General features: G+C 40.5%; 2 long non-coding RNA genes across 2 annotated transcripts in view; one reads left to right on the top strand and one right to left on the bottom strand.

Moving 5' to 3' along the window:
* The first annotated feature begins 1,209 nt into the window (after positions 1-1,209).
* LOC118500838 lies at positions 1,210-23,081 on the top strand. The gene is made up of 3 exons (XR_004903424.1): positions 1,210-1,220; positions 5,744-5,751; positions 22,915-23,081. It is a non-coding gene; the product is annotated as an uncharacterized LOC118500838 (long non-coding RNA).
* The window catches only part of LOC118500836, a 24,530-nt gene continuing 13,534 nt past the window's right edge, over positions 15,713-26,708 (bottom strand). Inside the window, exons 3-4 of the long non-coding RNA XR_004903422.1 lie at positions 24,211-24,220; positions 15,713-15,725 (exon numbers count right to left, since the gene is read on the bottom strand). This is a non-coding gene — a long non-coding RNA (uncharacterized LOC118500836). The remainder of the gene's footprint in view (positions 15,726-24,210; positions 24,221-26,708) is intronic.

Genomic DNA, 26,708 nt, shown 5'->3' with positions numbered 1-26,708 from the left:
TATGTATTTATTGCCATTTTATTGTTCATCGTTTGAATCTTTTTCTGAAGTCCCTTTAACATTTCATAAAAGTTCTTATTTCATATTTCTCCCTTGAAAAAGTTGAAAATATTATACTTTACTTTCACAATTTTAGTGGTTACTCTAAAATATAAAATATATTTATCTTAATATCAGATGATATAACTTTTCCCCATCCTCTCACACTTAATAAGGACTTTAAATACTTTAACTCAGGGCACACCTTCTCACTTTGAAAGCTACTGTTTTCTATCATATTTTAGCTCACTTTCATCTTCTTTAGTCCACAAATTAGAAATTATTACTGATGTTTAACATGCTCAATGTTTTTTAGATTTACCTACATGTTTACCATTTCCATGTTCATCATTCCTTCTCAGATCTTCCTTCTGAGATTATTTTACTTCTTTTTGAAGTAAATCTTCCAGAATGTGCTATAACAAGCACCTGTTTTGCACTATTTTGAAAGTTTTAAGGTTAATAATAATTATATATGAGCACTTTAAAAATTTTTCTTTTTGTGCTATCTTCTGGCTCCTATTGTTGCTATGTAGAAATTAATTGTAAATAATTATCAAGCAGCTTTTAAGATCTTCACTTGTTTTTGAAGTTTTGCAGCTTCAGTAAGAATATATCTCACTGTGGATTTATTTTTCAAGATCCTTCTAGGGAGTCAATGGGGCTCTAGAATTTGAGTTTCATATTTTGGGATAATTCTCACTATTATTGCCACAAAATATTCTTTCTCCCTCATTTTTTCTAGTTTCCCTCTGAAAGCCCAATTAGATATATATTTCTTACTTTCTTACTCAGTCTTATATACCATGTACCTGTCTCTAATATTTTCTAACTATTCACCACTATTTTTATGGGCATGTTACAGTTCATTATTTCTTTTTTTTATCATGTCAAATCTTCTGTGTAAACAGTCATCTGGGTTTTTCACAAATGATTACATATTTCATTTACCAAAGGACTTCTTATTCTTATTTTAAATCTAACTGGTTATATTTGATATACTATAATCCTTTATGGTTCTCTTGATTGTATCTGCATCTTCTTTAAAAATTTTAAGTTTTCATACTACATTTCACATCTGATAAATTCCAATACCCACAATTTTTGTTAATCTGATTCTATAGTTTTATAGTTTTACTGGTCCTTGCTCATGGTTCTGCACATCTTTTATGAGTTTTATTGTCTGCTCATATGCATAGAAATTTTATTTGTGGAGTTTCATTGAGGCCTCAGTTTATAATGAATTCTTCCAGAGAGATTTACCTTTGATTTTGCTTGGGGCCAGGGAACTCCCAAAGCCTGAGAGCACTTAACTTTCAGCCAAAGGTTCTTCACTCAACAATAGCATAGATTTGGGCAAAAATAGCTATGTGAGGGTGGGCTTTGTGAAGACTTCTCCAGCAACACATTTTTTCCTATTTCACACAGAGGCAAGGAAGAGGGAGGCAAGAATGCCCACATCATCCTCCAGGAGGGAGAAATTTTTCTGGTTCACCAGCTGAGGTTATGAAGGATCTAGTTTTATAGCTCAACCTTCCAGCTTGTATAAATCCCAAGGCTGTTTTCTCATGCTCTTTTCATGGATCATTAAAGTAATTCTGTCTCTTGTTCTTCTGATTCATGACTTCTAGTTATTTCTGCAGTAATTTCCCTTATTTTCCTAATAGCTCATCTAAGCATTAATTTAAAAAAAGTTTTTTCTAAGACTGGTAGATGTTCTTTAGAAGAAGCATTTCTCCAGACATCTGTTATACCACATTATCAGAAATAGAAGTCCCTGAATCTCTAAATAGTGATATTTCTGGCACTTCTGCACAATATCAGGCAGTGTTAAAAAAACTGTTCTCACTGAACTAAAATACCATCCACCAGTCACCCTCTTTTTCTATTTCTGCATGGGGAGGGGCCTTTCTTCTGAACACAGTGGAACACAGTATTGAGGAGATAATAGATGGATGGATGGATGGATAGATAGAACAGATGGATGATAGAACTTTCCCTCATTATTTCACTAACAATTATGACTTGTTTCTCTGCCATGAAAAAAGAGAAAAAACACTATGCTTTAATCAAAAATAGAAATGGCATATTTAACAGAGTTGTCTTACAATATAAAGCTAAGGAATTATTTCTTAGTAACATTTCATATTTTTAACACAGATTTTCCTCATGCAAATTTTCTTCATGAAGAAGGTATATTAATAGTAATAAGAATGCAGCACAGTGCTAGAATTTCTTGTATTAAATGATAAGAAAATAGCTGTGCATCATAGTTATCTCCAAATAGACTGTGACTTCTTTTTCATTTTCAAGATGCAAATTTCACCATCCCATTGAATTTATTGTATTCATTAAACAGCATTTACCAAAGTTTTGTGGTTTTGTATTTTTTATTTTGTTTTTAGATTGGGAAGATTTCTGAGGAGAGAATCACTATATTAGAGTAATAATATTATCATTCAACAAGGATTTTTTTAAAACTACTTTCTTCCGTTTTGCATATTACCAGTCATTTTTATTTATTTATTTTTTTTTAGCAACATTATCTGTGCCTGCCACTTGCTTTATCAGCACAATTGAACACATAATTACTATGTAAATTTGGATTTCCACATGCTTCCAAGGAACATAGACCATTTGGTACTAGAGATTTCTAAACATTAATCATTTGGAATATGATACATTTGACTTAATCTGAAAAATAAAGACAATTCTTGTCTCCCTTGCAGGGTTTAGTATTAGGATTACTTAATTTTAGATAAGCAATTTGAACATAAAAAGCATTACATAAATGAAGGTAAGTCCTAATAATATTAAAACAAAAATTACTGAGCCACCTTCAAAGAAGCACAGAGATATTTCTTATTGTTAGTCAGTTATTATTATTTGTGTTATGTTAATTAGATTATTCTCAATAATTTTTAGATTAAAAAGTGTAAGACAAGAACTTTTTTCCTCAAGACCTTATACTCACATAAGTGATTCTTTCCTTCACAAAAGCAACACTAAGTATATCATTACCATTAAAATCTGGTTGTCTACTACTACAATGTTGAATTATTCATAAAATATTGTGATATGGCTCAGATCACTGAAATAGTTTTTTATTACATTTTATTGATTAAGCTATCACAGTCCTAATTTTCCCCCTTTGGTTCCTGCCACCCAGCACTCCCAGTCCCTCAGGCAATCCCCACACCATTGTTCATGTCCATGGGTCATGTGTATAAGTTATTTGGCTACTCCGTTTCCCATACTCTACTTTATATCCCCATGGCCATTCTGTAACCACCTATTTGTACTTTTTAATCCCTTTGCCTCTTCACCCATCTCCCCAGCCCCCCTCCCATCCAGCAAACATCAAAGCGCTCTCTGTATCTGTGATTCTGTCTCTCTTCTTCTTTGCTTAGTGTTTTAGATTGAATTGTTCACAGGTATGTATTTATTGTCATTTTGTTGTGCATAGTTTTAATCTTCTTTTTAAAATAAGTCCTTTTCACATTTTATACAGTAATGGCTGGGCAGTGATGAACTCCTCTAGATTTCTCTTGTCTGGGAAACTCTTTATCTGCCCTTCAATTCTAAATGTTATGTTTGCTGGTACAGCAATCTTGGCTGTAAGTCCCTGCTTTTCATGACTTTGAATATTTCTTGCCAACCCTTTCTAGCCTACAAAGTCTCTTTTGAGAAATCAGCTGACAGTATTATGGGAACTCCCCCACAGGTAGGTAACTGTTGTTCTCTTGCTGCTTTGAAGACCTTTGGCATTTTAATTGTGGTGTGTCTTGGCATGGACTTCTTTACAATCATGTTGTTAGGGATTCTCTGTACTTCTTGGACTTACACGTCCATTTCCTTCACTAAATTAGGAAAGTGTTCTTTCATTATTTTTTTCAAATAAATACATACTCTTTCTCTCCTCTTTCTGGCCCCTATATGATATGAATGTTGGAATGCTTGACATTGTCCCTGAGGCTGCTTATACTATCCTCATTTTTTAGGATTCTTTTTTCTTCCTATTGTTCTGTTTGGTTCTGTTTTGCTTCTTTATGTTCCAAATCATTGATTTTATTCCTAGCTTTATTTACTACTGTTATTTCCCTGTAAATTGTTCTTTATTTCAATTATGTACCCTTTGCTACATACTGGATCTTTTTTATACTGTTGAGGTCCTCACTAGGTTTCCTGCACATCCTTATAACCAGTGTTTTGAACTCTGCTCCTGATAGAATGCTTATCTCCATTTTGTTTTCTCATTTTTCCGGAATTTTGATCTGTTCTTTCATTTGGGCCATATTTCTTTGTCTCTTCATTTTGGCAGATCCCTGTGTTTGTTTCTTTTTAGACAGAGTTGCTATGACTCTCTATCTTGGTAGTGTGCCCTAATGAAGTGGGTGTCCTGCAGGGTCCAGTGGCACAGCCTCCCCTATCACCCCAGCTGGGCATGTGAGGTTTGCCCTTTGTGTGGGGGGAGTACACCCTCCTCTTGTAGTTGAGCCTTGGTTGATGATGACAGGTCAATGGGAGGGATTTATCCATGCCAGTCAGTTGCAAGGATTGGCTTTGACAACTGACTACCAACCTCCACCATCTGTGGAGGACAAGCTGTGCAGGGGCAGGGTAGTGGTGCTCTGATGTGGTCTGTAGCTGCCTACTGGGTGCACAGTCCCTGGGGTTTCCCTGGTGGTGCAGGCCAAGTTCAGTCCCATCTGTGTTTTGCCCAGGGCCACCCTGCCTGAACTATGGAGCAGTCTGAAATGGTTGCTACTTGTACTGGGCTTGGAGATTCCCAGGGAAGCCAAGTTGTGAATCTAGGCTGGCTGTTGCTAGTGCCAGGCCTAAAGCCACTTAGTAAGAGGTACAGGGGCTGGAGGCTCACTGTAGGATAAATGGAGTCAGTTTAGCTCCCTTACCCAGATGTCTGGGCAACTAAGAGAAGCAGTTTCCTCATAACCTTGAGTAGGCCTGCATGTGCAGAATCATGCTGTGTTATACAATGTTTTGGCACCCTGCCAGTTTTGTGCACGTTTAGTATGTAAGAGACTTGGGGCTTCCCACTGCACAACACGAGGCTTGTGGTGAACGTGTATCGCCCACCCTTGAATAAAGGCATGTCTGGCATTCCCTCGGATCCACTCATTTTCTTCCCTCTGCCCTAATCCTGAGTGAACCTGCCTGGCCTTGACAGGCTGCAAGACAATTGATGCTGTTGGCAGGATTCATTACAGAATGGTACAAATATGGAGGAGCCAGTAGTAGGATCCCCAGAAAGGGGCTTGAATGGGTGGCTGGTCACTGCAATGTGGTATCCAGTGGCTAGTCTCCAGCCATGCAGGCCCCACCCTGGCAGTGGTCCGATGTTTGTGCCACACCACACATGATAGAGAAGGCTCTGTGTGTGGTCAGGAAGGCCCTAGAAAAGCCCAGTGCCCATGAAGCCGCAGGGGCCGTGGGCTAGGGATGTTTCTTTCACGTTTGCAAACTGAGACAGAGACTGCACTGAAGCTATGCCATGAAGCTATGTGAATTCCAAGAGAGAGAAGAAGCCCTGAAAGCCAGAATTGACACCTTGGAGGAAGATCTCCAAGCGGTGGAGCAACAAAGATCTCCCTCTCCAGCTGTAGCAAATGAGTCAGAGTCAGAAAGGGAAGATGACAGTAATGAAGAATCAACTTCCTAGAAGACCCACCAAGTAGTGCCACAGAAAATGAAGTCCCAGCAACCCCTGGTGTCTAGGGGAGATCTGGCTAGTCCCACCCAGATAGTGGAACATACTATGTACTGTCCCTACACACAAGCCACACTGGTCAATTGCGAGAATCAGTTTTGCCAGCAATCCGGGGAGCCCTTAGCACCCTGGCTATTACACCTTTGGGATTTAGGGGTGGATAGCCTCATGCGCACTGAAAATGAGATGGAAAAGTTAGCTTCCATCATAACTCACTCTCTCTGCACCAACAGCTGCAGAATAGCTGAAGGCATGGACAAGGGTAAGGATCGCAGTAAGGATTCTCTGTTGGAGTGGATTATGTTGGCTGTCTGTACAGTCTGAGAGAATGTAGGAGACATACCAGACACTGTGAGCAAGTGGCAGTCCTTCGCAGACTTAGTGCAAATCCTGTAGGAGTTGGGCATGTATCAGGCAAGGTTCAATCCCAAAACCCAGGGCCCTGATGATGAATATTTTACAGCAGAGACCCAGCATCTCTTGCTGCAGCACGCCCCTCCCACCTCATTTGGCTCTCTTATGGAGATCTTAGTTCCATATGTCAGTGGTTGCATTAATGATGTCACCACGATGGTGGCGAGTCTGAGAGAAGTGGAGTCTCCCTGCCAGCAAACAGCAGTTTAGGCAGTAACTCAAAGTTCCTATTGAGGAACTATAAAATTCAATAATTTTTAGATTAAAAAGTGTAAGACAAGAACTTTTTTCCTCAAGACCTTATACTCACATAAGTGATTCTTTCCTTCACAAAAGCAACACTAAATATATCATTACCATTAAAATCTGATTGTCTACCACTACAATGTTGAATTATTCATAAAATATTGTGATATGGCTCAGATCATATCTGCGGTTCTGTAAAATATTGTGATATGGCTCAGATCACAAGATGGTTTCTTGGTCAAACAGAGCTTCCATAGGAGTGACCAGGACACCAATGTAATCAGGTCTTTTAGGGGCTAGAGTAGATCGCACTAAAATTGATAGAAAGCTGAACGTTTCCCTATTAGAGCTCTGGAAGCAGTTGCAAGCTGACCCCAGAAGAAGGAGGTGTGGAAGAAGCTTGGGAACATGAACCAAGAGGCCCATCCAATCAAGCTGGAAAACCACCTGGCTATGTCAACCTCTCAAGAAGAGGGTGGAGATATCCTTTGGACATTTGAAAAGGGGGCAGGCCAAGGAACCCATCTACAGGAGATGGGCAGGGACTGGAGGCTGCATGTCAAATTGGCTACCCATTGGTCCCCTACAAATGTCCAGTGGGTCCTGGCTGTTGTGGACACAGGAGCTGAGTATGCCCTCCTACACAGAAACCCTGAGAAATTTCCTGGGCCTGAGGTCTCTGTTGATGGTTATGGGGGACATAGTGTGAGGGTGAAGGCTATGCAGCTCTCTCTGGGTATATCAGGTACTTGCCCCTGCCCCATGAGTATACTGTTTATGTAACCCCTATTCCTGAGTGTATCTGGGGCATTGATGTATTCCAAGGAATGTGGCTCAACACCACTGAAGGAGAGTTTCTCCTGTGAGTGTGAGTGGTAAAAGCCATTCTGTGAGGACATGCTGAGCATCTACCCATACAGTTGCCACTCCCACAACAGGTAACAGTGGTGAAACAACATCAGTTCCCTGGGGGACTTAAGAAAATATTGGCAACTACAGGAGAGTTGGAAAAGGTGGTGATAATAAGGGCCACTCATAGTTCCTTTAACTCCCCTGTGTGGCCAGTGAGGAAGTCAGATGGCACATGGAGAATGATGGTAGATTACCAGGAGCTCAATAAGGTCATTCCTCCAATACATGCAGTGGTCCCTTCTGTGATGGACTTGATGGACCGGTTAAGTAATGAGCTGGGAACTTACCACTTTGTAGCTGATCTAGCAAATGCCTTTTCCCTCCATTTACATTGCTCCAGAGAGTCAAGATCAGTTTGCCTTGACATGTGAAGGCCAACAGTGGACTTTTATAGTGCTCCCTAAAGGGTACTTGCACAGCCAGACCATCTGTCACGGGCTTGTGGCAAAGGACCTGGCTAAGTGTCCACAGCCTGCAAAAGTACATCTATTCTATTACATTTATGACATTTTGCTAACCAGCAATCCTTTTACAGGGTTAGAGAAAGCAGTGCTGCAAGTGCTGTCACACCTAAAGTCACGTGGCTGAGCTGTCAACGAAGCCAAGCTGCAAGGGTCTGGATTATCTGTCAAATTCTGAGGGGTCGTCTGGTTGGGTAAGACAACAGTCATCCCTGATGCAATGATAGATAAGATTCAGATATATCCTACCCCTACCACTGTGAAGCAGCTCCAGACATTTTGGGGCCTTTGGGGGCACTAGAGAGCATTTGTGCCTCAGCTCGCTCAAATTGTTCACCCCTTGTATGCTTTGGTGAAAAGGGAATGAGCTAGGACTGGGCCCTGATCTTGGAACAAGAGTTCCAAGGAACAAAACATGTCATTAAATGTACTCACACCTTGCATGTTCTGGATCCTGCTAGACCCTGTGAGCTAGATGTGCATGTTATACAGGAAGGATTTGGGTGGGGTCTGTGGCAGAGATCAAAACAGCTACAACAACCCTTAGGTTTCTGGTCCCAACTATGGAAGGAACAGAGATTCGGTACTCTCTGGTTGAAAAGCAACTGGCTGTAGTGTGTGCTGCCCTGTTTGCCACGGAGGCTATAACAGGAACTGCCCACATGACAGTAAGGACCACATATCCCATTGCAGCATGGGTCCAGGACTGGATGGCCAAGCCTCATAGTGGGACGGTTCAGATGCCCACATTGGCTAAGTGGTGGGCTTATCTGCAACAAAGGTGCACTCTGTCAACTAGCCCCTTAAAGGCTGAGCTGCAGGAAGTGCTAGGCCCTGTTGCCTATGTACACGAGAAACCTACTGCTTCTGCACCTATAGAAGAACTGGAAGCTAGCCTCTTCCATGAAGGGCAGGCACCTATTTGCCCAGATGCCTGGTACACTGATGAGTTCAGCAGGGGTCAGCCTGCTGTGTGGACTGCTGTGGCAATTCAACCAGAAACAGACAATCTGGTTTGACACTGGAGCAGGTCAGAGTAGCCAGTGGGCAGAACTGCAGGCTGTGTGGCTCCTGGATGCTAATGAAGCACCACCCAACTATTTACACAGAGTTAGACAGTGTACCAGGGGCTAACATATGGGGACAGACTTTATGGCAAGACCTCTGGGAATTAGGCCACCAGAAACACATCACTGTATATCATGTGACCAGTCATGCACCCCTTGCTTTTCCTGGGAATGATGAGGCTGATACTCTAGCCAAGGTACACTGGCTGGAAATGGTACCTACTGGCCTGTCAGGAAGGGAAGTAGCCCAGTGGCTATACCATTGCCTCTTACATGGTGGACAGAAGGCCATATGGTCCTCTGTAAAAGCTTGAGGGTTACCTATTACCTTAGCAGAGGTACAGGAAGCTTGTGAGACCTGTGTTGTCTACTCCCAAGAGCATCCCTGAAGGCCTGTGGGAACTACAGGACAGCTGGTGTAGTTCCGCTAGTAGTACCGCTGACCTGGTGGTAGGTGGATGTAATCAGTCCCCTACCTAGTTCAGAGGGGTATAAGTGTGCTATCACATGTGTGGACATGGCTACCGGACTTTTAGCTGCTTACCCCTCATGGCACCCAGATCAGAAAGAGGTAATTGCTGCTCTGAAGGGGTTAGGCGCTACCTATTGGTGACCCTTAATCACTGAAAGTGATCAGGGAACACATTTTACAGGGACCTTGGTGCAATGATGGGCCCGAGAACTGCAGATTGCCTGGAAGTTCCATGTGGCCTATCACCCTCAAGCTGCCAGAATGATTAAACACTATAATGGTCCCTTAAAGCAGGGCTTGTGAGCTGTGGCTGCCACCCCTATGCTGGGGCGCTGGATGAAACACTTATGGACTGTCTTCCAGACTCTGAATAAGAGGAGTTGGAGTGGGGGCCAAGCTCCAGTGGAAGCTCTGCTCCACCAGACTGCTGCTCCAATTCAGCTGCTGATAGAGACTAAGGATGCTTTGCTGAAACCAGGCATGGGAAAACAAGGAAGTATTCTCTTGCCTGCACCTAAGGGCCTGGAATGAGGGCAGATGGCCACTTGACCATAGCCTTGGGAAATAACCCCCCTCGCATGCATTGGGTGGCTCTTGTTGCCCCTTGAGGACAAGGGGTGGGGAGAAGTTTGCAAATAGCGTCCTGAGTGATTGAGTATTTGTGCCCAGGGAAGCCCCTCCTTCCAGCCACCATTTTATCAATGGACCAGAACCTTGCTTGTATCTTGCCTGACGGTCATGATTTGCCATTGTTAGTTTCCATAACTGCTTTGTCTTTTCAAAGTAACACCTTAGTGGACTGGGTATATGCCTATGCCTCAGTGCCTAGCCCATCAGCATTCTGCATCTGCACTGAGATTACCCCTGAGCATGGCTGTCAGCTTCCCATGGTGAACCTCTCCAGCTTCTGTCTCAAATTGGACTTGGTTACAGCACCAGTGGAATAGTGCACATTCCTGGACTGCCATCTGTGCTGGAGTGGAGCAAGGTGTGACTGGCCACAGCAGTTGGTCAGCTGCTCCATGTGGGGTGGTTCAGGATTGGCTAATGGCTGTGATTGTGGGGTTGGCTGAGCCAGCCTCCCTCTGTGTTAAGAGCCTCAAGGAGTGGGTCCAGGTAGGCTGAACTCCTATGTGTCTGTGTCAAAGACATCCTTTTGGACATTCCTGAGAGGCACAGCATGCACTGCAGTTCCCACAGGGGCCCTCTGGGTGTGTGGCTCACATGGGTGCCCTCACTTGCGCAGGGATTAGACTGTCCATTGTACCTAGGGGTGGCCTTATTTGTTGCTTGTTGCTGCAGCATGTACTGCTACTGTGGCATGTGGGTGCAGGGCCCTGTCCTCCTTGCCAAAGGACCCTTACAGAAAACACCCTCACATAGATTTTATGGTGAGGAATCCTGAAGGGCTGGATTCTAGGGTAAATGAAGTCAGTCTGGCTCCCTCATCCAGATGGCTGGGCAACTAAGAGAAACAGTTTTCCCATAACATTGAGAATGGGTCCGATAAGCAGTATTCCCATAACCTTGAGTGGGCCTGCATGCACAGAATCACACTGTGTTGTGCAATGTTTTAGTACCCTGCTGGTTTTGTGTACTTGTAGTATATAAGTGTGGGCTTCCCACTGTGCAACACGAGGCTTGTGGCAAGTGTGGATCACCCACCCTTGAATAAAGGCATGTCTGTCATTCCCATGGCTCCATGCATTTTCTTCCATCTGCCCAAATACCAAGTGAATCTGCCTGGCCTTGACAGGCTGCAAGATATTCACTAAGGGCAGCTATTGCTCCTTTGGAAGGACTTAGGAAGTTTTTTGTTTTCTTTGTTTTTATTGTTGTTCAGGCACACTTGTTTCCCTTTCACCCTCTCTCCACCATCCACTCTGCCCCAACCATCCCAACCTCTTACCCTTGATCCTACCCACCTTTGGCTTTGTCCATGTATTCTTTATACATGTTCCTTGATGACCCTTCCCTTTTTTTCCCGTTATTCCCTCCCTTCTAGCCTCTGGTTACTGTCAGTTTGGTTTTTATTTCAATGTCTCTGGTTATATTTTGCTTGCTTGTTTGTTTTATTGATTAGGTTCCTCTTACAGGTGAGATCATATGATATCTTTCTTCCACTGCCTGGCCTATTTCACTTAGCATAATGCTCTCTAGTTCCATCCATACTGTCACAAAGGGTAGGAGCTTCTTTCTTTCTGCTGTGTAGTATTCCACTGTGTAAATGTACCATAGTTTTTTGATCCACTCATTTACTGATGGGCACTTAGGTTGCTTCCAACACTAGGTTATTATAAATTGTGCTTTTATGAACATTGGGGTTTATAGATTCTTTTGAATTGGTGTTTCAGGATTCTTACGGTATAATTCCAGCAGAGGAATTGCTGGGTCAAAAGGCAGTTCCACTTTTAGTTTTCTTAGGAAATTCCTTACTGTTTTCCACAGTAGTTGCAGCAGTCTGCATTCCTACCAACAGTGCACTATGGTTCCCTTTTCTCCAAATCCTCACCAGCACTTGTTGTTTGTTGATTTTTTTATGATGGCCATTCTGACCAGTGTAAAGTGTTATCCCATTGTGGTTTTAATTTGCATCTCTCTGATGGCTAGTGATGCTAAACATTCTTTCATAGTTCTCCAGGCTCTCTGTATGTCCTCCTTGGAGAAGTGTCTGTTCAAGTCCTTTGGGTTGTTTGTCTTCCTGGAGTGGAGTTGTGTGGAAGTATTGAAGCATGACCAAAGAGCATCCATTCATATGAAAAAGCTACCATTAACAGCTGTAAGTTGGGTAGAATGGAGCCTCAGGGGATCTCCAGGGCCTGGCAAACAGTGTTAACCAAGTTGATGGAGTCTCAGATATAGCATCTGACTGCTAGATCTGTGGCTCTGCTGGCCTTTCTGCCTGGGAGAAAGTGGTCTCCGAGCTGTTACTTTGATGACAGATACTTCAGTTCTTCTTTAGTTCTTTCTTTCTTTCTCTTTCTTTCTCTCTTTCTCTCTTTCTCTCTTTCCTTCCTTCCTTCCTTCCTTCCTTCCTTCCTTCCTTCCTTCCTCCTTCCTTCCTTCCTTTCTTTCTTTCTTTCTTTCTTTCTTTCTTTCTTTCTTTCCTTCTTTCTTTTAAGATTTTATAGAGAAAGGACAAGGGAAGGAAAAAAGAGAGGGAGAGAAACATCAATGTGTGGTTGTCTCTCACACACCCCCTAGTGGGGACCTGGCCTGCAACCCAGGCATGTGCCCAGGACTGGGAATTAAACTGCCAACCCTTTGGTTTGCAGGCCTATGCTAAATCCACTGAGCTACACAAAGCAGAGCCTACTGGTGCCTTTCAAGCTACTACCCCAGTGCTGGAGCTCAAATGGAGTAAGTCTAAGTTCATGTATATGTTCTTTAAAAGGAATGGCTTGGGACTCCAGAAGTTTATTCCATCAATTCAATTCCCATTGATTTCTGCAGCCAGAAATTATGGGGACTTGTCTCCCTGGCACTGGTACCCTGCACTGGGGGCTAGGTGTGCACCTGGGTAGCCTCACCCCTGAGATATCCCTCACAAATATCTATCCACCGCTCATGGATGTGGTACCAGCCCGTTCTGTGTCTCACCCCTCCTACCAATCTTGATGAGCATGGTTTCTTTAATCTTTTAGTTGTTGGACTTCCATTCAATTTGATTTCTGCTGGTTCTGAGTGATGATTGTTCTATAATTTATTTGTAGTTTTTATGTGGCTGTGCAAGAAGATGAGCCATTTACTTATGTCACCATCTTTGAAATACTTTTTTGATTGGGAGAGCATTAATAAGAAAATGCTAGGTCTCTTTTAAGAATTTCTTACTTAATATGTACCCATAAAATTACTGGTAATACAAATACTCAATAAATAATAATTGATTGAAAACCCAATACTCTGTAAGGAGAGAGGGAAAAAATAGAACAAACATGTAACTGAGCTCTTTTATTAAATGTTTCAATGGCTTCCCACCTTGTACAGCATAAAATATAAATTCATCAGCATAGTACTAATACTTCATGAGTTTGTAGTGTCTAATTCTCAATTATTCTTTCATTCAAACAATACTTTTTAAAATAAGTACAATGTGATTTATGTTATTTGTTTATAAATGAGAACAAATTAACAATAAATACTTCAGAATTTGAAAAAAAGTATATCCAAGATGGCAGCAGAATAGGTTGAAGCTACACTAACTAGGAGGAGTCCTAGGACCAAACTGAAATTACAACTAAATTACAGAAAAGTCATCCTGAATAACAAACTGTACACTTGTTGGAGAGAAGTCTTATAACCAAGGACTTACAAAAGAGACCACATCACCACAATGAGAATAATAGAAATTGAAGAGGCATGAGAGGGCTGGATGTGCTCCCACAGGTGGCAGCTGAAGTTGTAGAGGGATATTTCAGAGGCCAGGATATTCACTCTGGGAAGTGTGGGTTCTAAACCTCAAGCTGGTCTCCATAGCCTAGAGCACCAAAAACAGGAAAGGAACCCAAATAACATCCAGCAGTGAAAACCAGTGGGGTTTCTGTCCACCAGGTAGAGATGTTTGTGGACACAGAGAGCTTCTTAAAAATCTAGCACACAAAATTTCATTTGCAACCACTTATCCTAAGCTCTAACAAAGGGAGGGCAGAGTAGACTAGAGCCATGTGAGGAGAGTTGGTGATTGGAAGCTATGGGGAGAGAATTGATGGGAGAATTGAGAGTTGCCAGGATCCCTGTGCTCAGTCGTTGTCCATACTGCAGAAGACATTTTCTCAGGCAGACCACTCCCCTCCATGTAGCATCATCCTGGGGTAAAGCAATAGCCTCATCTGCAAGAATTCCTCTTGACCAAAACTGTGCAAATTAAGCTAGGCTGCAGAGGAGAAGAGCTGAAGGCAATCACAATGTTTAATCTTAACAGAAGCCTGCAGATGAAGGCAAATCTCTGGATCTCTGAGACATTAGTTGACCCTCCATTGGACTGGGAAAAAAGCCAGACTTGGTGTGCAGCCTAGTTCTTTCTGCACACACCCACATGCAAAAGAGGGAGCCACAAATAATGAATCACTGGTATCTACACAAACATATTGCCCAGAGCCAGTTGCAGACAATGACTGACAAAGGTCAGCACCAGAGTCTTTGCAGATCTACCTAATACTTTGAAACAAACACAAAGAGGCAGCCAAAATGGGAAGAAAAAGAAACAGACCCCAGTTGAAAGAACAAGGGAATCCTCCAGAAGAAGAATTAAATTAAAGAGAGGCAAACAATTTCTCAGATATAAAATTTAGAGTAATGATTGTGAACATACTCAACAGCTTGAAAGAAGACATTGAAACAATAAAAAAGGACCAGTCAGAAATAAAGAATGAAATTTCTGAAATAAGTAATACACTGGAAGGAATAAACAATAGGTTAGATGAAGCTGAGGGTTGAATCAGCAATTTGGAAGACACTGTGGAAAATAATGCTCAAGTAGAGCAGCAAAAAAAAAAAGGACTTAAAAAGAATGAGGAATCTTAAGAAATCTTTGGGACAGCATGAAGCATAACTAAATCTGCATCATGGGAATACCAGAAGAGTGTGAGCAAAGGATCAAGAACCTATTTGAAGAAACAATTATCAAAAACTTCTCTAATATGGTGAGAGAAAAAGACACTCAAGTCCAGGAAGTGTAGAGAATTCCAAACAAGATAGACCCAAAGAGGCCAACACCAAGACACATCATAATTCAAATAACAAACATAAACACAAGGAGAGAATCCTATAACCTTCAAGAGAAAAGCAGTTGTTGTAGGTAACAAGAAAGAACCAATTGGACTGTCATCTGATTTCTCTACAGAAACATTTCAAGCCAGAAAGAAGTGCCATGAAATATTCAAGGTGATGACAAGCAAGGACTTACTACCAAGGTTACTTTACCCAGAAAGGCTATCATTTAAAATTGAAGAAGAAATAAAGAACTTCCCAGACAAGAAGAATCTAAAAGAGTTTGTTACCACTAAACCAGTACTGCAACAAATACTAAAGCACCACTTTAAGAAGAAAAAGGGAAAGACAAACAGAGGAAAATAGTTTAAATACAATGGCAATATATACATATGCATCAATAATGACTTTAAATGTAAATGGGTTAAATACTCCAATCAAAAGACATAGGATAGCTGAATGGATAAGAAAACATGAGCCACATATATGCTGTCTCCAGGAGATCCACCTCAGATCAAACAATACACACAGACTAAAAGTAAAGGGATGGAAAAAGGGAAGCAAATGGGAAGGGGAAAAAAGCTGGGGTAATAATACCTATGTCTGACAAAGGAGACCTTCAAATGAAGGTGGAGAGGACCTCTGGTGAAGATGGTGGTTTAAATAAACACAGCTCTCTTCTTCACACAACAACATCAAAATTACAAGTAAACTATAGAACAACCATCATTCAGAATCATCAGAAATTGACCTAAATGGAAGTCCTACAATTATGGAATTAAAGTAGAAACCACATCAAGACTGGTAGGAGGGGTGGAGACACATAATGGGATGGTACTCCACTCACATGTGGATGATAAACTTTGGGAAGGATATATCAACAGTGAAGGGTCCCAGCCCAACACCGGGTCCCAGCCCAACCCCAGACCCCAGCCCAGGGTTTTAATGCCAGGAAGATAAGTCTCCATAACTTCTGATGGTAAAAACCAGTGGGAAATGAAGCTGTGAAAGTCAAAAACTTCTAGAATCTCGGGCAGTTTCTCTTAAAGGGCCTACACACATACTTACTCAGACTCACTCCCTCTGAGCTCTAGTGCTGGGGAAGATTTAAAGTCAACAGAGATGTTTGGGGAGGAACTGAATTGTCTAGAATCAGAAAGAGAGCTGGGGGGCAGCCTTCTCCCAAACAGGGAAAGACTATTGTTCCTCTTCTGAACCCTCCCCTCACAGAGGCAGCAGACAGATGCCATATGTGAGACTCCCTAAACCTGGTTCAGACAGTGTGCCCCACTTTGGTGATTATTTGAGACCCTGTTCCATCCAAAGTTCAGGCCCACCCAAGCTGTTACTAGTGGCTTTTCCATATGAATGGCTTGTCATAGATCATGCTTAGGATTTCCATAAATTCTTTAAAAGGAGCAGCGTCTGGCTTCAGCAAACCCCTTACCTATTGCTGAATTGCCCTGGGCCCAACACTAAGAGCAAACAGAGTTTGTTCACATCTTGGATTGCCTAGGCACTCTCAAACCCAATACAAGTAACAGCCATCTGCAGATCACATTGTAGTTAATGCTGTGTGACCCCGAACAAAACACAGGCAGTGGCTTGTCTTGGACATGCCAACAGCAATAAAGACTCAACTACAAGAAAAGAGTGTATTCAGCCCACACAGAGGGCACATCTGGAGTACCCAGATGGGTGACAGAGGAGGCCGTACCATTGAACCCTACAGGGCACCTACTATATCAAGCGTGTCTAACAAAACAGGGATTCATAGCAGCTCTATCTAATACACAGAAGCAAAACACAGGCAGGCTGCCTAAATGAGGAGACAAAGAAACATGGCCCAAATGAAAGAATAGACCTAAACACCAGAAGAAGAACTAAACAGAATGGACACAGCATTCTCTCAGATGCAGAGTTCAAAATACTGGTTACGAGAATGCTCAAGGAACTTAGTGAGGACCTTAACAGCATCAAAAAAAAAATCCAGTCAAAAGCAAGGGATAACTAAATTAATTAACTAAGCAAGGGATAATTATAATAAAGAACAACTCACAAGGAATCAACAGTGGAGTGGATAAAGCCAAGAATCAAACCAATGATTTGAAACATAGGGAAGCAAAAAACAACCCACTGAACAGCAAGAAAAACATGTTTTTGAAAATGAGGATAGTGTAAGGAGTCTCCAGGACAATTTGAAATGTACATACATTCACATCATAGGGATGACAAAAGGAGAAGGTAAAGAGCAAGAAATTGGGAACCTATTTGAAAAATAATGACAAAAAAATTCCCTAACTTGATGAAGGAAATAGACGTACAAGTCCAGGAAGCACAGAGTCCCAGGAAAGATAGATGCAAAGAGGTCCACTCCAACACAAATTACAATTAAAATGCCAAGGTTAAAGATAAAGAGAGAATCTTAAAAGCAGCAAAAGAAAAGCAGTTAGTTACCTACAGGGGAGTTCCCATAAGACTATCAGCCAAATTCTCATAAGAATTTTTGCAGGCTAGTAGGGATTGGCAAGAAATATTCAAAGTCATGAAAAGCAAGGGCCTACAACCAAGATTAGTCTACCCAGCAAAGCTATGATTCAGAATTGAAGGCCAGATAAAGAGCATCCTAGACAAGACCAAGTTAAAGGAGATCACTATCACCAAACCAGTGTTATATGAAATGTTATAGGATCTTCTTGAAGAAAAAGATAAGGATCAAACCATGAGCAATAAAATGGCAATAAAGACATACCTGCCAACAATAGAATCTAAAAATTAAATTAAGCACACAAGCAGAACAGAAACAGATCATAGGTACAGAGGACATTTTGATGGTTGCCAGAAGGAAGAAGGATCTGGGGAAACAGGTGAAAAGGTAAAGGCATTAAGAGTACAAATTGGTAGTTACAGAATAATCATGGGGATGTAAGATACAGTATAGGAAAAGGAGCATCCAAAGGACTTATATGTATGACCCATGGACATGAACAATGGTGTGGTGATAGCCTGAGGGACTGGGGGTTGCTAGGTTGATGGCGGGGAGGGAAAATAACGACTATAATAGCATAATTAATCAAGTATAATTTTTAAAAAATGAAAGAGGAGAAAGAACTGACACCAAAGAAATACAAAGGATTGTAAGAAAATATTATGAAAAAACTATATGCCAACATATTCAACAGCCTGTACAAAATGAATAAATTCCTAGAAATATACAATCTTCCAAAGCTGAATCAGGAAGAATCAGAGAATCGGAATAGAGTGATTAAACCCAGTGAAATTGAAGCAATAATCAAAAAACTCACACAAACAGAAGTGCTGGGTTGATTAGCTTCACAGGTGAATTTTACCAAACATTCCAAGAAGAATTAACATCTCTCCTCAAACTATATAATGAAATTCAACAGGAGAAAAGGTTCCCAAACTCATTTTATAAGGCCAGTATTATCTTAATTCCATAAGCAGATAAAAACACTACAAAGAAAGAAAATTATATACCAATATCCCTGATGAACATAACATGAATATCCTCAACAAAATATTAGCTAACTGAATACAGCAATGCATGAAAAAGATCATACACTATGATCAAATGAGATTTATTCTGGGAATAAATTCTGCAAGGTTGATACATCATTCACTAATCAATAAATGTGATTCACTACATAAACAAATGCGTGAGCAAACCACATGATCCTATCAATAGATGCAGAAAAAGCATTTGATAAAATCTAGCACCCATTGATGATAAAAACTCTCAGCAATATGGAAATAGAGGGAATATACCTAAACATAACAAAGGTCTTATATGAAACCCACTGCCAGCATCATACTCAATGGGCAAAAACTAAAAATGTCCCCCTTAGGACTGGGAACAAGACAGGGGTATCTGCTTTTGCCTCTTTTATTCACCATAGTACTGGAAGTCCCAGCCACACCAATCAGGCAAGAAGAAGAAATAAAAGTCATCCAAACTAGAAAGGAAGAAGTAAAACTATATTTGCTGATGATATGATACTGTATATAGAGATCCTCAAGATTCCAAGAAACTGCTAGAACTGATAAGTGAATTCAGCAAAGTAGCAGGATATAAAATTAATATCCCAAAATCAGTTGCATTTTTATATGCCAAAACATACTCTCAGAAAGAGTAATTAAGAAAACAATCCCATTTGCATTACCCCCAAAAGGTAAAATACCAAGGAATAAATCTGGCTGGATATAAAAGACCAGTACTCAGAAAATTAGAAGATACTCAAGAAAGAAAGTGAAGAAGATACAAATAAGTGGAAGCACATACCATGTTTTTCATGGGTAAGAGGAATTACCATCATTAAAATGTCCATTCTACTTTAGCAACCTATAGGTTCAATGCAATTCCTATCAAGATACCAATGACATATGCCGGGGTCCAGCCTCAGCAGGTCTCAAGGTCCCTGAAAAAGGAACGGCTCAGGTGAAGTGAATGAAGTGAGACACCAGGTGAGATGCCAGAGGAAAGTCAGGCTTTTTGGGCCTGACTGACTCCCCAGGAAGAATCAACCTTTATTTTTATAGGGGAGGTTATACAACAGTCAATGGAGCGGGTGCATACTGTGATTATTAAAACAGAAACGGTTACTATAGAAACAACTTCAAAAAGTACAGAAGGTTTTACAGATCAATCATGTTAAACAAAGGTTATTTTGACCAAGAGGGTTATCAATCAGATAGCCAACGAAGCTATACGGGCACAAACTTTCAGGTGCCAATTAGTAACTAGGTGTCTATTAAGATTCTAGGGATTGGTCTAAGTTAAAAGGGTGCAAGGGGTGATTTATAAGTTATATAGAAATTAGCTATTGTCCGTTGAGGTTAGATTTGTCTCAGTTAGGTAACTGGTTTCCTGGCTAGGTCTTTTGATTTATACATCTTGAGGGGGGGGGCATGTTTTGTATTTGCTTCCATGTATTGAGATTATTATATTCAATTAGAAATCCTTGCTTCTTTACCCACCTGGTCCCATTAATAAACATTCCTGTTCAGGGTATGGGAGGGGTAGGGGCTCTAATAAATCTCAAGCTTTTAAGTGATGACTCCTTAAGGGACATTCCTAGCAACAGCTTCCTCCAGCATTCTGGCAGCTGGTCTGTCCATAGTTTAATTTTATCCTTAACTTCCCAGGTGGGGGAAATAGGCAGCATTAGGGTTGTTAGGGATTTCTGTTCTGTGGTCAGCAAGTCATTTCCCACAGAATCAGAGGCATCATGCAGATTTTTTGTTGTAACACACTGGTATCTAAAAATCCCACCACCTATTGCTAGCAGGGAGAGGCATACAGGAAGAGATAGACAGGAGATCCTGCCACAGTTGTCTCTGCTGTGCAGATAGATGCATCTCATCTGTCCCAACTGTGTCAAGGGTCGGCTGTTGGTCGGTTCCCAACAGACATATTTCAAAGAACTAGAACAAATATGTCAAACATCTATAGGGAACCACAAAGGCCTAAATAGTAACAGTGATCTTGAGAAACAAGAACAAATTTTGAGGAATCACACTACCTAATATATAACTATACTATAAGGCCATAGTAATCAGAACATCATGGTACAGGCATAAAAGCAGGCATACTGATCAATGGAATAGAATAGAGATCCCAGAAATGAATCCACACCTTTACAGTAAATTTATATTTTACAAAGGAAGCAAGAACATACAATAGGTTAAAGATACTTTACTCAAAATGGCACTGGAAAAATTAGGCAGTCATAGAAACGTGAAACTAGACCACCTTCTTACCCCACATACAAGAATAAATTCAAAATGAATTAAGGACTTAAATGTTAACTCAAAACTATAAAAATCCAAGAAGAAAACATAGACAGTAAAATCTCAGACATGTCTCATAGCAACATTTTATCTATCTCCTCAGGCAAGGGAAACAAAAGAAAAAAATAAATAAATAGGACTACATCAAACTAAAAATTTTTTGAACAGCAAAGGAAATCATCAACAATATAGGAAGACAACCCACTGATGGGAGAACATATTCAATGATACATACTATTAAGGGATTACTATCAAAAATTTATAAAGAGCTTATAAAACTCAACACAAAAAAAAAAACAAACCAAAAAATCCAATTTAAAAAATGGGCAAAGGACATGAATAGACACTTCTTCAAAGAGGACTTACAGATGGCCCGTAGACATATGAAAAGATGCTCAATGTCACTAATCATCATAGAAATGCAAATTAAAACCACAATGAAATATCATCTCAAACTGTCAGAAGGGCTATCAATAATAAATCAACAAACAACAAGAGCTGGCAAGGATGTGGAGAAAGAGTAACCCTTCTGCACTATTTGTGGGAATGAAAATTGGGGTAGCCACTGCAGACAGAAGTATGAAGATAACTCAGAAACTTACAAATGGAACTGCCTTTTGACCCAGTGATCCCACTTCTAGCAATATATCTGAAGAAACCCAAAACATTAATTCAAAAAAAAACAAGCACCGCTATGTTCATTGCAAAAAAAAACAAGCCATAACTTGGCTTCCATTGCCAAGTTATGGAAGCAGCCCAGTTTCCATCATCAGTTGAGTGGATAAAACAACTATGGAACATTTACACAGTGGAATACTACATGACCATAAAAAGAAGAGTATCTTACCCTTTGCAAGAGCATGGATAGACCTGGAGAACATTATGCTAAGTGAAATTAGCTAGCCAGGGAAAGATAAATACCATATGATTTCATTCATATGTGGAATCTAATGAACTAACAAGCAAAATAGAGACAGACTTATAGATAAAGAGTATAGTGACAGCTATGGGACTCTGGTCAGAGGGTGGAGGGATCGAGCAAAAAGGAAAAAGGACTCATGGACATGGACAGCAGTGTGGTGATTGTCATGGGAAAGGAAATATAAAGGGAATAAATGGTAATGGGAAAAGTACAATAAAAAATGAAGAAATAAAGAAGTTGAGCCCTGGCTAGTATGGCTTAGTAGACTGAGCACCAGCCTGCAAACCAAAGGTTCATTGGTTCAATTCCAAGTTAGGGCACATGTCTGGGTTGCAGGCAGGGTCCCCAGTTGGGGACATATGAGAGGCAACCACACATTGACGCTTCTCTCCCTCTCTTTCTCCTTCCCTTCCCCCCTTTCTAAAAATACATAAATAAAATCTTTTTTAAAAAGAAGTTGAAAGTGGTGATACTAACAGTATTAAATCATAGTCTTTTAATTTTCTTCAAATTAAGAATTTTAATTATATTAAGATGATAAGCCAGTTTGTAACCTAAATATTTACTTATTAAAACTATATTATTGCTTTCATAAGCTATACAAAAATGATGAGAGAAACATTTGCATTTAGAGACTGCATATCAGTCATGCCCAGTCCCTTTAGGGAATTACCAATACTACCTCATTCGTCTGTGAGGACATAGAGTAATTCTTGTTTAGACATACACATTCATCTACTTGTCCAGCATGGTCAGTCTTCTACTGCTGGATGGTTTCCTTTTGTTATGAATGTGCATGTCCAGTTGTCTGCTTCTTAGAGCAGACATTTACCTTCCTCATTGGATGAAGATTCAGGCAACACAGATAATTAATTCAACCCATTCTTCTGAGGGTGTTTTCTGGGGGCCCCCTTCCATCATTATGTCTGGAATCTGATGAGTTTCCACAGCCCCTTTGCTTTTTCACATTTTGTTGAAGCAGAATTTTGAAAAACCATGAACTCAACTATTCCCCAGAAGAAATCTGTTATCAGAGATAATCTCCATGGGGGCTGACTATGGCTATCCAACACGTGTCTATTTTGATATGTAAATCATCTCGCTCTTTGTTCTCCCCTCAATCAATACTTTTTTAGTATATTTTATTGATTATGCTGTTACAGTTGTCCCAATTTTTCCCCTTTGGTCCCCTCCATCAGGTACCACCCTTCCCTCCAACAATCACAACCCACACCCTTAGTTCATGTCCATGGGTCATGCATATAAGTTCTTTGGCTTCTCCCTTTCCTATACTATTCTTAACATCTCCCCATCTATTTTGCTCCTACCATTTATGTTTTTTTATCACTGCACCAGTCCCCCTTTCTCTCCCAACCCCTCTAAGCTGAAACCCTCCAAATGATCCTCATACCTATGATTCCATTCTTGTTCTGGTTGTTCACTTAGTTGGTTTGGTTTTTTGTTTTGGGTGTTTTTTTGTTTTTTTTTGGCAGGGGGAATGGGGATGGTTTAGATTCAGTTGGTAGTTGGGACTTTGTTCATTTTAATGTTCGTAATGTTGTGATCTTCTCCTTTCTCTTAAATAAGTCCCTTTAACATTTCTTGTAATAATGGCTTGGTGATTATTGATTCCTTTAGCTTTACCTTGTGTGGGAAGCACTTTATTTTCCCTTCCATTCTAAATGAGAGCTTTGCAGGATAAAGTAATCTTGGTTGTAGGTCCTTGCTTTTCATCACTGAAGATTTCTTGACAGTCCCTTCTTGCCTACAAAGTTTCTTTTGAGAAATTAGCTGACAGTCCTATGGGAATTCCTTTCTAGGTAACTTTCTGCTTTTCTCTTGCTGCTTGTAAGGTTCTTTATCTTTAACATTTGGCATTTTGTGATGTATCTTGATGTGGTCCTCTTTGGGTGCAACTTGATTGGGACTCTCTCTGCTTCCTGGACCAGCATGTCTATTTCCTGCTGCAAATTACAGAAGTTATCTTTTATTATTTTTTCAAATAGATTTCCAATTTCTTGCTCTTCCTCTCCTTCTTCTGGCACCCCTATGATGTGAATGTTGGAATGCTTGACGTTGTCCCAGGGAATGCTTACTCTACCCTCATTTTTTTATTCTTTTTTCTTCTTCTTATTGCTTGTTTTTTGCTTCTTTATTTTCTAAATCCTTGATTTGATTCTCAGCTTCATCCACTCTATTATTGTTTCCCTGTGAATTGTTCTTTATTTCAATTAGTGAATCCTTCATCTCTGACTGGATCTTTATTTCAAAATATATTTTACTGATTATGTTATTACAGTTGTCTCATTTTCCACCCTTTATTCCTATCCACCCTGCACCTCCCTCCCACCAGCATTCCTCCACCTTAGTCCATGTCCATGGGACATACATATAAGTTCTTTAGCTTTTCCATTTCCTGTACAATTCTTAACGCCCTCCCATCTATTTTCTACCTACCATCTATGCTACTTATTCCCTGTACCATTTCCCCCTTTCCCCCCTCCACTTCCTCAGTGATAACCTCCATGTGATCTCCATTTCTGTGATTCTGTTCCTGTTCTACTTGTTTGCTTAGTTTGTTTTCGTTTTTGGTTTTTTAGGTTCAGTTGTTGATAGTTGTGAGTTTGTTGTCATTTTACTGTTTGTATTTTTTATCTTCTTCCTTTTCTTAGATAAGTCCCTTTAACATTTCATATAATAATGGCTTGGTGATGATGAACTCCTTTAACTTGACCTTATCTGGAAAACACTTTATCTGCCCTTCCATTCTAAATGATAGCTTTGCTGGATAGAGTAATCTTGGATGTAGGTTCTTTCATGGCTTTGAATATTTCTTTCCAGTCCCGTTTTGCCTGTAAAGTTTCTGTTGAGAAATCATCTCCTAGTCTTATGGGAACTCTTTTGTAGGTAACTGTCTCCTTTTCTCTTGCTGCTTTAAGATTCTCTCTGTATCTTTAACCTTGGGTAATGTAATTATGATATGCCTTGGTGTGTGCTTCCATGAGTCCAAATTCTTTGAGACTCTCTGAGGTTCCTGGACTTCTGGAAGTTTATTTCTTTTGCCAGATCAAGGAATATCTCCTTCATTATTTTTTAAATAAATTTTCAACTTCCTGCTCTTGTTCTCCTTCTTGAGCATGATTCAGATGCTGGAATGTTTAAAGTTGTCCCAGAAGTGCCTAAGCCTCTCCTCATTTTATTGAATTCTTATTTCTTCATTGTGTTCTGGTTGAATGTTTATTTCTTCCTTCTCATCCAAACTGATTTGAGTCCTGGTTTCCTTCCCCTCACTATTGGTTTCCTGTACATTTTCCTTTATTTCACTTCTCGTAGCCTTCACCTTTTCCTCTATTTTGTGACCATACTCAACCATTTCCATGAGCATCCTGATTACTAGTGTTTTGAACTCGGCATCTGATAGGTTGGCTATCTCTTCATTACTTAGTTGTATTTTTTCTGGAGCTTTGATATGTTCTTTCATTTGGGCCATTCTTTTTTGTCTTGACACACCTGTTATGCAGTAAGTGGCGGAGCCTTAGGTATGAGCCACAGTAGAGCAACACACTTGGCTGCTTTGTGGCACTGTATGTGGGGAAGGGGTCCAAGAGTGAACAATGCTGCTTGCTAGGCTCTGGGCTGTCTTTGAGTCACTTTCTCCACTACCAACAATCAAATTGGGCCCTTCTCATGCAGATTCTTGGGTGGGTGGCCTGTGTACCTTCTAGGACCCTGTGGGTCTCTCCAACAGACTCTCTTGTGAGACTGGGAGTTTCTCCTGCCGCCACCTGAACCCCCACAGATTTTTTCAGCCTGAGGTTTTGAGACTTTATTCCCCACTCTGGGTTGTGCAGTCTACATCACTCCCTTGTTGTTCCTCCAGGCTTATTCTCATACAAACGTGGGACCACCTGGTCCTCCAGCCACCACTTTCCTGCATGTCCTCAGCTGCCCCTCCTGCTGGTCTTGGTGAATGTTTCTTTAACTCTTTGGTCATCAGACTTCCATACAGTTCTATTTTAGGGCAGTTTTGGTTGCTTTTTTGTTTTTAAATTTGTTGTTGTCTTTCTTTTGGTTGTGCAAGGAGGCATAGTATATCCACCTATACCTCCATCTTCATTGGAAGCCTCTTACTGGGTTTTTTTTTATGCTTTTGAGGTCCTCACTAAGTTCTTTGAGTATCTTTATAACCAGTGTTTTGAATTCTTCATCTTATAGATTACTTATTTCCATTTCATTTAGTTATTTTTCTGGAGTTTTCATCTGTTCTTTCATTTGGGCCATGGATCATTTTCTCCTCACTTTGTCAGCCTCCTGTGTTTGTTTCTATGTATTAGGTAGTGCTTCTTTGATTCCATGTCTTGGTAGTATGCTCTAATGTAATAGGTGCCCTGTGGGGTCCAGTGGCATAGCCTCTCCTACCATCCAAGCTGGGTATTCACGGAGCAACCTTTGTGTGAACTTAATACTTTTTAAACAATTATTTATTGAGCATCCTTTAAGCCACTTTGTCAAGTGCTAGAAATACAAAAGGAGGAAGAGACAGGGAGAGGGTGAATTCCTGACAACACAAAGATTGGATTTCAACAAAAGATACAGATAGTTAACTAAACAAATGAGTACTAAATCATGTATACAGTGTAGTTGTGTCAGGGGCTACAGAAGTTAATATGGGATGCGGTAAAGGCATTTAACAAAAACCTAATCTGGTGGGCAGGAAAATTTTCCTGCAAAAGTGTCATTTAAACTAAGACATGAAGAAAAAAATTATCCAGACAAAGTTGCAGAGGCATTAAGAGGGACAGGTGACAGTCTGTGGTGAGGCTCTAAGGGGAATAGAGCCTTCAAAAGATAGGAAGAAAAAGGAAATGGCTAGAGAAGAGGTCACAGAAGTAGGGGAGGGCCCAGATTAGAGAAGCCTTGTATAAAAATT

This window comes from Phyllostomus discolor, chromosome 1 (genome assembly GCF_004126475.2).
Source record: "Phyllostomus discolor isolate MPI-MPIP mPhyDis1 chromosome 1, mPhyDis1.pri.v3, whole genome shotgun sequence".
NCBI lineage: Eukaryota > Metazoa > Chordata > Mammalia > Chiroptera > Phyllostomidae > Phyllostomus > Phyllostomus discolor.
Note: the sequence above shows the minus strand (reverse complement) of the source record. Positions and strands in the feature narration are given on the sequence as shown.